Source organism: Lolium rigidum, chromosome 3 (genome assembly GCF_022539505.1).
Source record: "Lolium rigidum isolate FL_2022 chromosome 3, APGP_CSIRO_Lrig_0.1, whole genome shotgun sequence".
Taxonomy (NCBI): Eukaryota; Viridiplantae; Streptophyta; class Magnoliopsida; order Poales; family Poaceae; genus Lolium; species Lolium rigidum.
The window spans coordinates 63,629,978-63,642,777 of NC_061510.1; the positions used below are offsets into that span (position 1 = coordinate 63,629,978).

Consider the following 12,800-nt stretch of genomic DNA (forward strand, 5'->3'; position numbering starts at 1 on the left):
CATCCTACTTGGTTTCGCTTACCCCTTCTCTAAATGTTAATATTTGTTCCGACAAACAAAATATGAGGCATTCCATTTAGTTCATAATAGCTACTTGTCTCTTATTTGAGTTGGCACTTCTTAATTTGCATTGGCCTTTCTTCCATTTTAGTGCCGATGATTAGAATGTTTGGTCAACTGTACACTCCGGGGTGACGCCAGTGAGCCTGGTGTGATGGCACAAATATCAATCTCTTGTGCATCTTACCTGGCCTCGCTGACGCCATCCCGGGATGTTCATATTGGTTTCGACCAACAATGTATGAGGCATTCCATTTAGTTCATACTAGCTACTTGTCTCTTATTTGAGTTGGCACTTCTTAATTGCATTGGCCGATGATTAAATTTTGTGGTCACTACACTTGGGGGAGGCGCTAGTGAGCCTGGTGCGATGACACAAGTATCAATCTCTTGTGCATCCTACTTGGTCTCACTAACGCCTTCCCTAAATGTTAATATTTGTTTGGACCAACAATGTATGAGGCCCTTGTCATTCCATTTGCTTTGGTATCTCAAAATGCCGATGATTAGAATGTTTGGTCAACTGTACACTCCGGGGTGACGCCAGTGAGCCTGGTGTGATGGCACAAATATCAATCTCTTGTGCATCCTACCTGGCCTCGCTGACGCCATCCCGGGATATTCATATTTGTTTCGACCAACAATGTATGAGGCATTCCATTTAGTTCATACTACTTGGATCTTTTTTGAGTTTGCTCTTATTCGTTGCAAACATCTATGAGCGTGCACTAATATTTCTTTGGCTTGTTCATATATGTGCAGATATGACGTGGTATGTCGTGTACAAGGGCAAGGTTCCCGGAGTCTACAACGACCGGGAGGAGTGTCGGAGACAGGGTTCACCGTTTTAGCGGTAACTGACTACAAAGGGTACACCACTAGAGCGGAGGCCGAAGACAGATACGCACGCTATCTGGCGGGAGAGAGGAGGGAGCGGAGGAGGAACCGGATGAAGACCACTATCATCGGGATGGTGCTAGTACTGACTCTAGCTCTCTTCTATGTGATGGTAGTTTAGAACGATGATCGATCTTGTGTAACCACTAGCTCATTTGTGAATTTGTAACTCCGTAACTCGTCTAATATTTGAAATCTTGTGAATCATGGAGGCTAATGTGAAGAACTATGTATTGATATACTGTGCTATTGTTTATATGTGTTATATATCCTGTATTTGTGTTGTTATACTGTTCTATACAACCTGTTCAAATACCAGCCAGAAATGCAAAAAATAAAAACGAAATATATGCTAGCAGTGGCGCACTGGTGGACCATGAGTGGCGCACGACCACTAAGTAGCAGTGGCGCACTAGTCTGGAACCTGTGGCGCACTACTCGGTGATCCCCTTCGAAAGTAGCAGTGGCGCACCAAAGCTGCTAGCAATGGCGCACGTCTGTGATACAACAGTGGCGCACCGCGACAACCAACAATAGCGCACCAGCTCGAGGTAACAGTGGCGCACCCCAGGAGGCAGTAGTGGCGCACCAGAAACAGACAGTAGTGGCGCACTGCTTCTCAACAACAGTGGCGCACCCCTTTGGAGTAATAGTGGCGCACTACTAGACATTTCAATGGCGCACGGCGTAGTGCGCCACTGTTACTTAGGGTAGTTGTGGCGCACCAGTAGTGCACCACTACTAAAAGTTAGCAGTGGCGTGATAGTAGTGGCGCACTGCTGGTGCGCCACTGATGGAGAATAGTGGTGCGCCACTGAATAGCTATTTTCTAGTAGTGTAGGCGGAAGGGCAGGGTTGGAGGCGGCGCGAGGGGCCCACCCCATAGGGCGGCGCAGGCCCCCCTTAGGCCGCGCGGCCCTATGGTGGCGGCGCCTCGTCGCCCCACTTCGTAATCCCTTCGATCTTCTGGAAGATTCGTGAAAAAATAAGACCCTGGGCGTTGATTTCGTCCAATTTCGAGAATATTTCCTTTGTAGGATTTCTGAAACCAAAAACAGCGAAAACAACAACTGGCTCTTCGGCATCTCGTCAATAGGTTAGTGCCGAAAAATGCATAAATATGACATAAAGTGTGTATAAAACATGTGAGTATCATCATAAAAGTAGTATGGAACATAAGAAATTATAGATACGTTTGAGACGTATCACTCGCACAGACATAGATCCTCCAGAACCGTCCACTTGGGGCCTCGTGTGCCCGACACCTTCTTCTTCTTCTTCTTCTTCTTCGTCCTCACGCCGTCCGCGTCTACCTCCATGAGATCATCCTCACTGGCACCCTCCTTGTCCTCTTCCTCGCCGCCCTCTTCGTCCTCGTCGTCGTTGTCATCCTCCACCCCTCCTCTTCCTCCTCCTCCTCCTCCTCGTTAGCACCGGCGCCGTCGAATTCGAGCGGCCCCCTGCGGCCAGTGAACGGGGCGCCGTCCGGACCGGGTCATGGCTCGCGCTGAGGCACTTGCTCGTACGCCGGGGCGTAGAAGAGGTTGTTGGGGTTGAAACCACCATGCGGCAGCGCATCCTGGTAGTGGGGCGACAAGTTAGGCGTCACGCACCCGGGAGTGGCGGAGGGGCCGTCGTTGTTGAAGGCGGTTGTCGACGGAGAGATCACCCCCGGAACGTACGCCGGCACCGACGTACTCCATGAGCTCGCGTTGGTGGCGGCGATACACCCGGCCATTATGTGCTGGTGCGCGCGCTCCGCCAGAGCCTTCTTCTCCTGCTGCGCCGCCCTCCGTCCTTTCCGCTCCGCCGTCGCCATCTTCCGGCGTAGACAATCTTGATGCCACTGATCATCGGTCCAGCCTTCCGGCTTCTTCTTCGGAGCCAGCGCCTTTCGCGACTTTGCGAAGGGCGCTTTCGCCCCTTTCGTCTCATTGCCCGGCAGCTTCTTGGACGCTTTCTTGGCCATCTTTTTGTGGGTTGTCGGCGGCGCCATGGAATGGGGAGAGGGTAGTGGCGGCGGGTGTACGACGGGAGGGAGAAATGAATCGGCGGCGGGAAATATGTTGAGAGGCTAGAAATGCGCGGCGGGATAGGCGCGATGTGGCAGGAGGGGCGCGATTTGGCGGGAGTGGGAGACGAATTTTCCCTGTGCCGCTGATGGGTCGGGCCCGCGTCGCTTCGCCTCGCTTTTCGTTGTTTCCGTCGTGCCCGGTGTGTCCCCTGTGAGGCGGGGACGGGCTCGGGGCGCCGGACACCGTATCGTGCCGCGCCGAAAAAAAACGACTTTGGAGGACGCGGCTGGAAGCGTTTTTTTATCCGGCGCCGCTCAAATCGGTTTGGGGGACGGTTTGGGGACGCGACTGGAGATGCTCTTATTAAGCCATTTCTTCATCTCACGAGGGGAATTCTTCTCGAAGGTTCGGTTAAAATTTCCTTAAACGCATCTCGTTAGTTCGCGGGTACCAGTCCTCTAATATATATCCATGGAAAAATATTCTCCATGCATTGGTTAGAGACTTCATAGTAAAAAAAATTCCAAATCAAAACAAATAGTTTGAAACATAGGATATAGGACGTGTGGCTGATGTTATCCTTATTCAAAGAGAGCTGCACATTCTAAAACTCAGTAGTTCGTATGAACAAAAAATGCAGCAAAATAGTCCCAACTTTGGGGAAAAACTAAATAAAAAAGATAGCACATTGTCTTTCTGTACGGTATTAGCTGGAGGTGCTCAACATTTATGAACAACCACAGTGCAAAACAATATCGTGAGAGTTAGCTCCCATCAACCAAAGATACAACATTTATTAAGAAATTTGAGATCCCTTGCACATATATATGATCTAGGACAATTCGAGGACATACATTCTGCCCATAGTTGAGGAGGTTCAGGCAAGCTTTTTGCCACACCTCAGGCTTAGATAAAGAAGGGAAAAACTTTGTAGCGGTCCTTACATGCACTGTCCAGTCATCTTGCGCGGTCGCGCACTTGCGAAAGCGATCACGCACAAATGATACAGGATCGTGTGGGACAAACTTGGAAGGAGTTTTCTCTTTAAGGACCGCCACTGTAGTCAAATCCAAAAACAGCGCAAGAAGGGACCATGCTACCTTAGCAGTAGGAATAGGAAACATCTGGAAATGAATGTTTAGTACAACGAGGAGCCAAAGGACAAGGACGACGTGCAGGGTCCCAAGTCCTAACAGCCGATCTCGGACGCACTGTTGGATGAGCCGCGATGGTGATGCACACTGGACGACGAGTTGCACTGGTACATGTTGGACGAGCCACGCGTGTGATGCACGTTGTACGTCAGTACCTGGGACGCCGGTTCCTACATGAGCAGCACACTCATAATACAGTGCGACAGTCGCGCAGAGACTTTCAATCAAGTACAGTACATCGTGTGGATAGACACCAGAAAGCACTCCACCTCCTCAACCACCGTACATATAGATTGCCTGGCCTTGCTTTGTACACACAAGTCACAAGGAAACGTTCTTCGTAGCATACAGTAGTGATACAAGTGCCGTTAAATTCTACGTGTCCTTTCCATAAAAACAAAAAAACTAGTGCATCCAAAACCCTCCATATAGTCGTTCTCTATGGACTTTCCAACCCATCAAGCCCTTTTCCATTGATCTCTCAACGGAAATATATACCTGGTCCATCTCTATGTAGTTTGACTGTTTGAGTGTCTGTAACTCTGTATGCCAACTTTGCCGTTCAGAAAATCAGTCCTCCCTACACACACCGCACAGAAAATGCTGTCTTGCAAAGAGAGTTTTCTCAACACACTTGTGGAGGTACTCCCTACAATTATGGGTGAGAGCATCTCCAGCCGCGTTCCCCAAACCGTCCCCCAAAGCGCGCCGGATTGAGCGTTTGGGGGACGTGTTTTGTTCATGCCGCCTTTGAGGGACGTCGCTCCCCAGCCGCGTCCCCCAAACGCCGCCCCCAAACATTTAAAATACTTTTTGTTGATTTTTTTATTTCAATTTCCACAAACTAATACATAATTTGGAACGTGGTTTACACGAAAACACAGTTAGGCACATGATTTTCCACAAACTAATACATAGTTTGAACCGTCGTGGACACAAATATAAAATTTTGCAAAGAAACTAAACCTAACTAGGCCGTGCATCGAAGGTTTCCTATGTTCGCTGCTAAGAAAGAACACTCGAGGGCACACCCGAGTCACCTAAACTAGAAAATCCAGCGGGAGGATGGTGCCCTTGTTGGTTCTACCGAGGAGGCGAACATCCGGAAACCTCCGTGCACGTGTTCGCTGCGAAGAAAGAACACTCAGTCGTCCTCCTCGTCGGTGCTGTCGCCGTGGTAGTCCCGGCGGCACCGCGTCTCGTCGAAGACCCTGACGCTCATGTCCCTGCCGCCGAAGTAGGAGAACAGGAGGATGAAGCCGGCTTGGAGGCTGTGGTGCCGCGCGAACTTCTCCCAGCCGATGTTGAGGTACATCTTGCCGCGCACGTCGTAGATCACGTCGACGATCCACCGGTAGTAGCCTCCCGCAGCCTCCCGCGGATGCATCGTGCGGGGGCGATCGTCGCCGGCGACGTAGTCGGCGAAGGAGTCCGGCAGCCTCTGGATGCCGCGCGGGTCGCCCTTGAGGACGAGGACGAACTCGAAGCGCACGTCCGGCTCCACGTCCATCTCCGACGATGATGAAGCCGGCGGTGTGGAAGGCGACGGCGAGCGTTCAGCTCTGCCGCGGCCACGACCACGACCACGACCACGGCTGCGAGGTCGGCCTCCGCCTCTACCGGACATAGCGTCGAGTCTTGTTGAGATGGTGGCGGCTAGGGTTTGGGAGAGAGGCGCTAGGGTTTGTGTGTGAGAGGGACGATGAGAGGCGGCCCTTTTATAGGCCGGAGGGAGGCGGGGAGCGGTGGCACGCATTAACGCCGGCACGCAGAGCTAGGCGCGACGGGACGCGTCGCTGCATCGCTGCGGGAACTGCACCGTCGCTGCGTCGCTGCGGGAACTGCACCGCCAATAACTTCCGTCGCGAGGTAGGCGACGGTTAGGTTAAAAATTTATTGTACCGCTGACGAGTCGGCCCTGCCACTCCCCACCTCGCTTTTCGTTGTGTCCGGCGTCCCCGGTGCGTCCCCTGTGGGACGGGGATGGGCTCGGGGCGCCGGACACCGTATGGGGGCACGCCGGACAAAAATGGGCTTTGGGGGACGCTGGAACGGTTTTTTTGTCCGGCGCGCCCCAAATCGCTTTGGGGAACGCTTTGGGGGACGCGGCTGGAGATGCTCTGAACTAGCAAACAATTTCATTTATTTCTTGATCCACTATACGCAAACCATGATGTGATCGACAAATACTTAGGGTCTATTTGTTTGGGTTGTAGCTTTTGAGAAGCAGCTGTAGCTGTTGAGATGTGAAAAAGCAGTTGTGAGAAGCAGAGATTTGATATTTGGCAGGAGTGTTGTTAATGACTGTTGTAGCTGTTATGAAAGGTGAAATCTCTAAAATACCCCTAAATGCTGAAGAAGTTGTATAAATGCTAATTTAACACGAATCAACTAATTCTGACTGTTTTACAAGACTTATCCATATTAAATATAAATGATAGGAACGGGTCGAGTTTGCAGGAGGACCGTGAAGGCGCAAAAAAACCTGAATTATTTCTAAACCAAATATATTTTTAACAAATTAACCATTATGAACTTTGTATACTCAAGTATTCTTTTATGCACGACAAACATTTTTGTATTTTGCCTTCACGGGATGGTGCGCCAAGACACCCATCTAAATCTAGTTAATAAAAATGTTCCCTTCGTACCGGCTATATTTGGAGTGATTGGTTAGATATGCAAGATTATTAGGACAATTATATTGAGTTGTTACAATCCATCAAAGACAGGAGTAGACTTATTTTTTTACAACTACTAGCATCGAACTACACTTGGCTCAGCTTCTGAGCAAATCTGGAGGCAGCGTCCAGAGAAGTGCGTCTAGCAGTGGGGAAGATCCATGGCGCAGCAGCGGCACTTCCCGACGAGGTCAACGCGTCGCATAGGACGGCGGCCGACGGGGAAGACCTGCGGAGCTAAGAGGACGGGGCCGACGGGGGAGGAGGACGGTCGCGGCGTCGGGGACGGCTGTGGGGGCGCGCGGGAGTAGCCTTGGATGGCGGCGGCCGGGAACGGGGGCAGAGGAGGAGGACGGCGGCGGGGTTGGGGAAAGCGCTTTTCCACTTCCTGCTGTTTGTTTGACCTTCCACTTTTAGACCTCTAAAAGCTCTAAAAGCAGAAGCGGAAGTCCAAATAAATAGGACTTTAGTCTGGTTGAATGCGTAGTAGCTGGAGCTGGTCAATATTTAAAAACAACTTCAATGCAAAGTGTCTCTGAAATTAACTTGGAGCCACCAAAGAGACTACATAATTAACAATTTGAGACTTCTTGCTGGTATATATGTTCGAGGACCAAACGAGTGTGTGCATTCTATCCATAGTTGAGGAAGCTCACCAATATTTTCTAAAAAAAATAACCGAAAGAAGTTTGGAACCGCCATGTCCTTACATCATCCGGTCCTATTGCGAGCGCCATCACGCATGGCACGGGATGTTGTGGCGGAAGAACCCTGGTCGCTTGTTAAGGGTCACCATGCCCAAAAACAATCCAAGAAGGGACCATGCTACCTTAGCGGAATAGCAGTAAGGAATAGGAAACGTCTGGAAATGAGTGCTTAGTAGGAAGGGAAAGCGAAGGACAAAGACAACTAGCATGGTCCTAAGCCGGAGCAGACGACACAAGGTGCACCATTGGATGAGCAATGTCGGGGATACATGATGTAGGTGGGCGTGGAGAGGCAGCAATTCAGTGTGCCGACCCTTTACCTTTGGAGGTTAGTATTCCAGCGGAACTGCTAAAGGTTTAACTACATAACGACACTCTCGCATCCCGTGCTAGCACAACAGCCCTCAGTCAAGTGCATCATCATCATCTGGATTGTCACCCGATAGGCCTCCTTGATCACCTTGGTTTGCTGTCTTTGTACTCCCTCCGTGTAAAAAGTAAGTGTTGTAGATTTATCTACAAACATGTCTAGATTCAAACGAATTTACACAAACTTGTGACACTTATTTACGGCAAAGGGGCTACACTGCTAGGCCTGCATCTATCGCACGTCATGTAGGTGGCTAGATGCACAACCCACGTGAGGTGATCGAGTTGTTGTGCAATTTTGTCCTACGTTATTATTCTTTTCAGGGGTGCCAGGTGCCTAGACATAACATATCTAGAGTGATATATCCCATACTGTACAAATCAGCCTACATATGTTTACTTGTACAAATCAGCCTTTTAATGCCCCTAATTGTTCACGGATTACATGAATCGTGTGTGATGCCTATATATGGCCCATAATATATACCCTGTGACCGCAGCTTAGCCGAGCTCCAAGGCATACGCATAGCACACTTTTCCGTGCATATGAATCATGTGCATAACAATATTGGCTACAGTTTGTGAGAAGCGAACAATGCTTTTTTGTTGATGTCATTCATATGTATTGTGTTCCCGCAAAGTTACATCCCATGATTTCGTCGATGTGTTTAGCCTGTTTGTCTTTATGTGACACACTAAAATGTATATATTTTTAAAGATTTCTAAATAAAGAGTTATGTACAAGCTAAATTAGGTGCTAGAGACTAAAGTACAAGGAGTTAGGCCAAACTAAGAAGAACCTAATCCCATCTGAAATTGTTCACCCAATCTGGCAGTTCGACATATCCCTTCCTCTCCGCCTGGTGAACTAAAAGTGCTAGCTCATCCTTGAATTTCCTCCTACACCTATAAAGGCTAGTTTGAATACCACTGAAGATATTGTCATTAAAGATACTCGACTTTGGGGAAGAGCAAAATAAAAAATAAAATTGTGCATCGTCTAGTTGTAAGGTATTAGACTAGTCACAATGAGAAGTATCATACACTAGTATACACTAGTATTATGTACATGATACTAGTTTGTGATACCATCTCCACAATGCATAGTATCATAATATGGTATCATACTTATGTCATATTTAATGTTTTGTAGAATCTCAATGCAAATGTGTGTACATGATGTATTTGTCATGAAGTTTTCTTGGTTTATGTGTCATGATACGGTATCATATTATGATACTACTCTCATCTCTCACCTCATTAATTGATATGACACATCAGATTTTTGCCAACATGGCATGCATGATACTACTTATGATACTCCTATTGGGGCTAGTCTTAGGTGGAGATTGTCATCATTTAACAAGTCCAATCAAAAAACATCTCATGAGATTAATTTCTAGCAACCAAAAGATACTATACATTTAATAACAATTTAAGACTTCTTGCGCATATATATGATCGAGGACCAATCAAGGGCGTACATTCTGCCCATAGTTGAGGAGGTTCACACCAGCCTTTTCCACACCCCAGAGGTTGAGAAACAAGGGGAATTTTTTTGTACGTAGCGCAATCACGTGTTGCTGGGTGAGTATTTCCTTAATTACATTGCCCGGTCCTCTTACGGACGGTCGCGTGCTTGCGAAAGCGATCACGTACGAGATGATATGGGTGATGTGGAAGGAACTCAGGAGGGGTTAATTTGCTCCTAATTAAAGGATGGTGCTAACTTAGCAGTAGGAATAGGAAACATCTGAAAATAAATGCTTAGACTAACCTAAGTGCTAAAAAGTGCACGGTGGCTGAATTGTTCCATCGAGCCCTCGCTTCCTAACCGTCAGATCGAGTCAATCACGAGCGCCCGGCGTCTCCGTCCCGACAGCTTTCACCTGGGGACTCCACCTTACCCTCCCGGATCCCCTTTCTCTCTTCCTCGGACGAGTGCTTGTCTCACCCATTTCAATGGCCATGGCTCCATTGATTCCTCGACATCCATCCCTTACCGTCGGCGGTGAAACACGCCAGCGGTATCCGCGATTGCTCCATGTGGACTAGGCGGGGCGAGGCAGTCGGTCGAGAGCGCCCGATGTGGGCGGCGCTGGAGCGGCGTCTATCCACAGCACTGACGACCGCAGCGGCCGATTTGACTGGGGTGGAGCGGTTTCTCTCCGCGGCAGCAACTTCCATAGATCTGGAGGTTAGTGACGTTCGATTCCGCGCTGGAGCTGTCCAACGAGCCTGAATCTGATTTTCTTTGATTTGTGATTTCCTTGGCATCAGGATCCCAAGCGGTGGCGGCAAATCGCAGCAGAGCGGGGTCGTTGACAAGTAGCGCGTGATATGGGGCAGGTGCGGAGCAACGTCTAGCTGAGGCAACGGCGGCCACGATGACTAATTTTGGTGGTGGTGCAGCGTTTCCTCGCCTTGCCGGCGTGTGCGATAGATCAGGTGTGTGATGCTAGAAAGTCATGTGATGTAGCGTTCCCAAGTAGATTTCTCTTTTCTGCTTGCTTCGGTAGGCTTAATGTATCTCTCACTGATCTCTTTATACACAGGATGAGTTGCCGATTTAACCAAACACCATGGCTTCAACTCAAGCTACCAGATTGGACCGTACGCCTCAGTTCCACATGCCATCTGATAGACAAGCATTAGTAATTTACTAGTACTATACTCACTTTAAAAAAATGCTATTCTGTTACAACCTGATGGTTCTTACAGTAGCAAAGTATGAGTCAAACTTTTGTGATGCGATGCATTTTGACTTTTGAGTCAGTAAACATACATTGACAGTAAAACATCGTTTTAGGTTCAAGGGAAGATGTGTATGGGGTAGTGGTCGAAGACGATGCTAAGTTCCCTCCGGAGATGGAATGGCTTTCGCCCCACTAGTGATTCACTGTGCCGGTGATACTGTATGTGTCCACTGTATAGAGGTATGAGCGTTTGAAAGGGCATGGGATGCCCGTCATCGTTGACGAGCCTTTGAAGACATTTCCGCCATGAAATTGACGGTATATTCCCAAAACTTGATCCATTCTCTTGTTGCAATTAGGAGGGAGGGTATACATGCGATGTTGATTTCAGGAGCAAACGGATGGTGAACTTTTTGGGGTATCGGAATGGATTTTTCGGTGCCATTTTCATTTTTGTTCCCACACAAAAAAATCTACTATGTTTAGTGTGAGATTAGATATTTGATGCTTAACACAGTACTTCATATTGAGGTGGTTAAGTGCTCAGGTAGGGTTTCATCGAGGCATGTCTTCTAAGTTGCTTATGGATCCATTATTTTGTTACTTCACACATGTGTTAACTAGCATACACACAATTTTTATTCAGAAAGATTGTTCTTAAGTTACTTTTGCATACACTCTCATTCATGCGCTATGTTGATTTTCATTATGCTGAGTTAGCTGCTATATATTTCTATGGAGAATAAATCATCTACTTTGATGCCTACTAAAAGTTATTCATGTTGCCTAGATTATTAGCCTCCAACGCACTATGCTGCAAATTGCAGGCTGCAAATTAACTTACCTAGTGGTTGTTCAAATACCCCCGAAGTAGCATACTGATTCAATTTAAGTTTTGTTTTATAATCAAATGCCCCTAAGTAGCATAGTGATTTAATTGAGTTACTTTTTTCATCTCACTAAGTTTTTTTCATGAAGATTAAGTTGTACACTAGATTTTAAACTAAGTTGTTTTTTTTGTTTTCCCCGTCGATTATATACCGATTCTAACTAAGTTGTTTTATTTGACATACCTAATTAGTATGCTGATTTAATTAAGTTGCTTTTTGCCATCTCACTAAGTTGTTTTTCATAGAAATTAAGTTGTCCTTCAGAGATGAGTTGGATGTACAACAACCATTTTTTCTGGAATGTAATTTATTGGCCATACATATGAGAAGTTCCAGGTCAATAATCCGGTTGCTTAGTCCCATGTTTCTGATATGCATGGGCTTTTTTGGTAGAGTTGCTACTCACTAATGCCCCACGGTTCTTCTTTTATAGTAGAGTTGCTACTCACTTTTAGTTAAGTTGTTTCTTCTCAGTAATTAAGTTGCTCATACCTTAAATTAAGTTGTTTACTGCTCAGTTGTATTGATTTATGTTTTGCTGCAATATCCATGTTTAATTAATTTTTCACAATAGTATTGAGTTTTTGGTCTCTTTTAGTTTATCCCTGGAAAATTAATTGTTCATACCTTTAATTATTGTTTTACTTGCTCGGTTTTTATCAAGTTTTGTTTTTCCGCAATATCATGTTTAGTTAAGTTTTCACAATAGAAGAGTTGTAGTCTCTTTTAGATATGTTGATGACCCCTGCCAATTTGGTTGCTCATACCTTTAATTAAGTTGCTTATTCCATCTCATTTAGTTGCTTACCTTCCCTCTCAAGTTGTTTTTCCACGTTATCCAATAAACTTAGGGGCTATTGTTGTGTTACGGTTTACCAAGTAATCATCTGATCTGAATAAGTTACCTATTAAGGTTCTTTTGCAACATAGCTAAGTTGTTTGTTTCAACAAAATTAAGTTGCTACTCCATGCTACTAAGTTTGGTTTTACAACAGTTAGTTAAGTTTCACAACATATATTAAGTTGCTTTTGCAACATAGTTAAGTTGTTTCTTTCAACAAACTTAAGTTGCTACTCCATGCTATTAAGTTTTATTTTACAATAGTTAATTAAGTTTCACGACATATATGAAGTTGCTTTTGCAACATACCTAAGTTGTTTCTGTCAACAAAATTAAGTTGCTACTCCATGCTATTAAGTTTGCTTTTACAATATTTAACTACTTAAAAAGAAAACCTAGAATTTATTGCTACAAAACTGGATGTGTAATGCTTGTTCTCTTGTTGTACGTAGCATACAAGTAAGTTGCAGGTTTCTACCCACTAAGTTTG

The 12,800-nt window shown here is 46.4% G+C and overlaps 1 long non-coding RNA gene across 1 annotated transcript; it reads left to right on the top strand.

Moving 5' to 3' along the window:
* Positions 1-9,986: 9,986 nt before the first annotated feature.
* Positions 9,987-10,857, top strand: LOC124697340. The gene is made up of 3 exons (XR_007000780.1): positions 9,987-10,080; positions 10,164-10,331; positions 10,693-10,857. It is a non-coding gene; the product is annotated as an uncharacterized LOC124697340 (long non-coding RNA).
* The last annotated feature ends 1,943 nt before the right edge of the window (positions 10,858-12,800 follow it).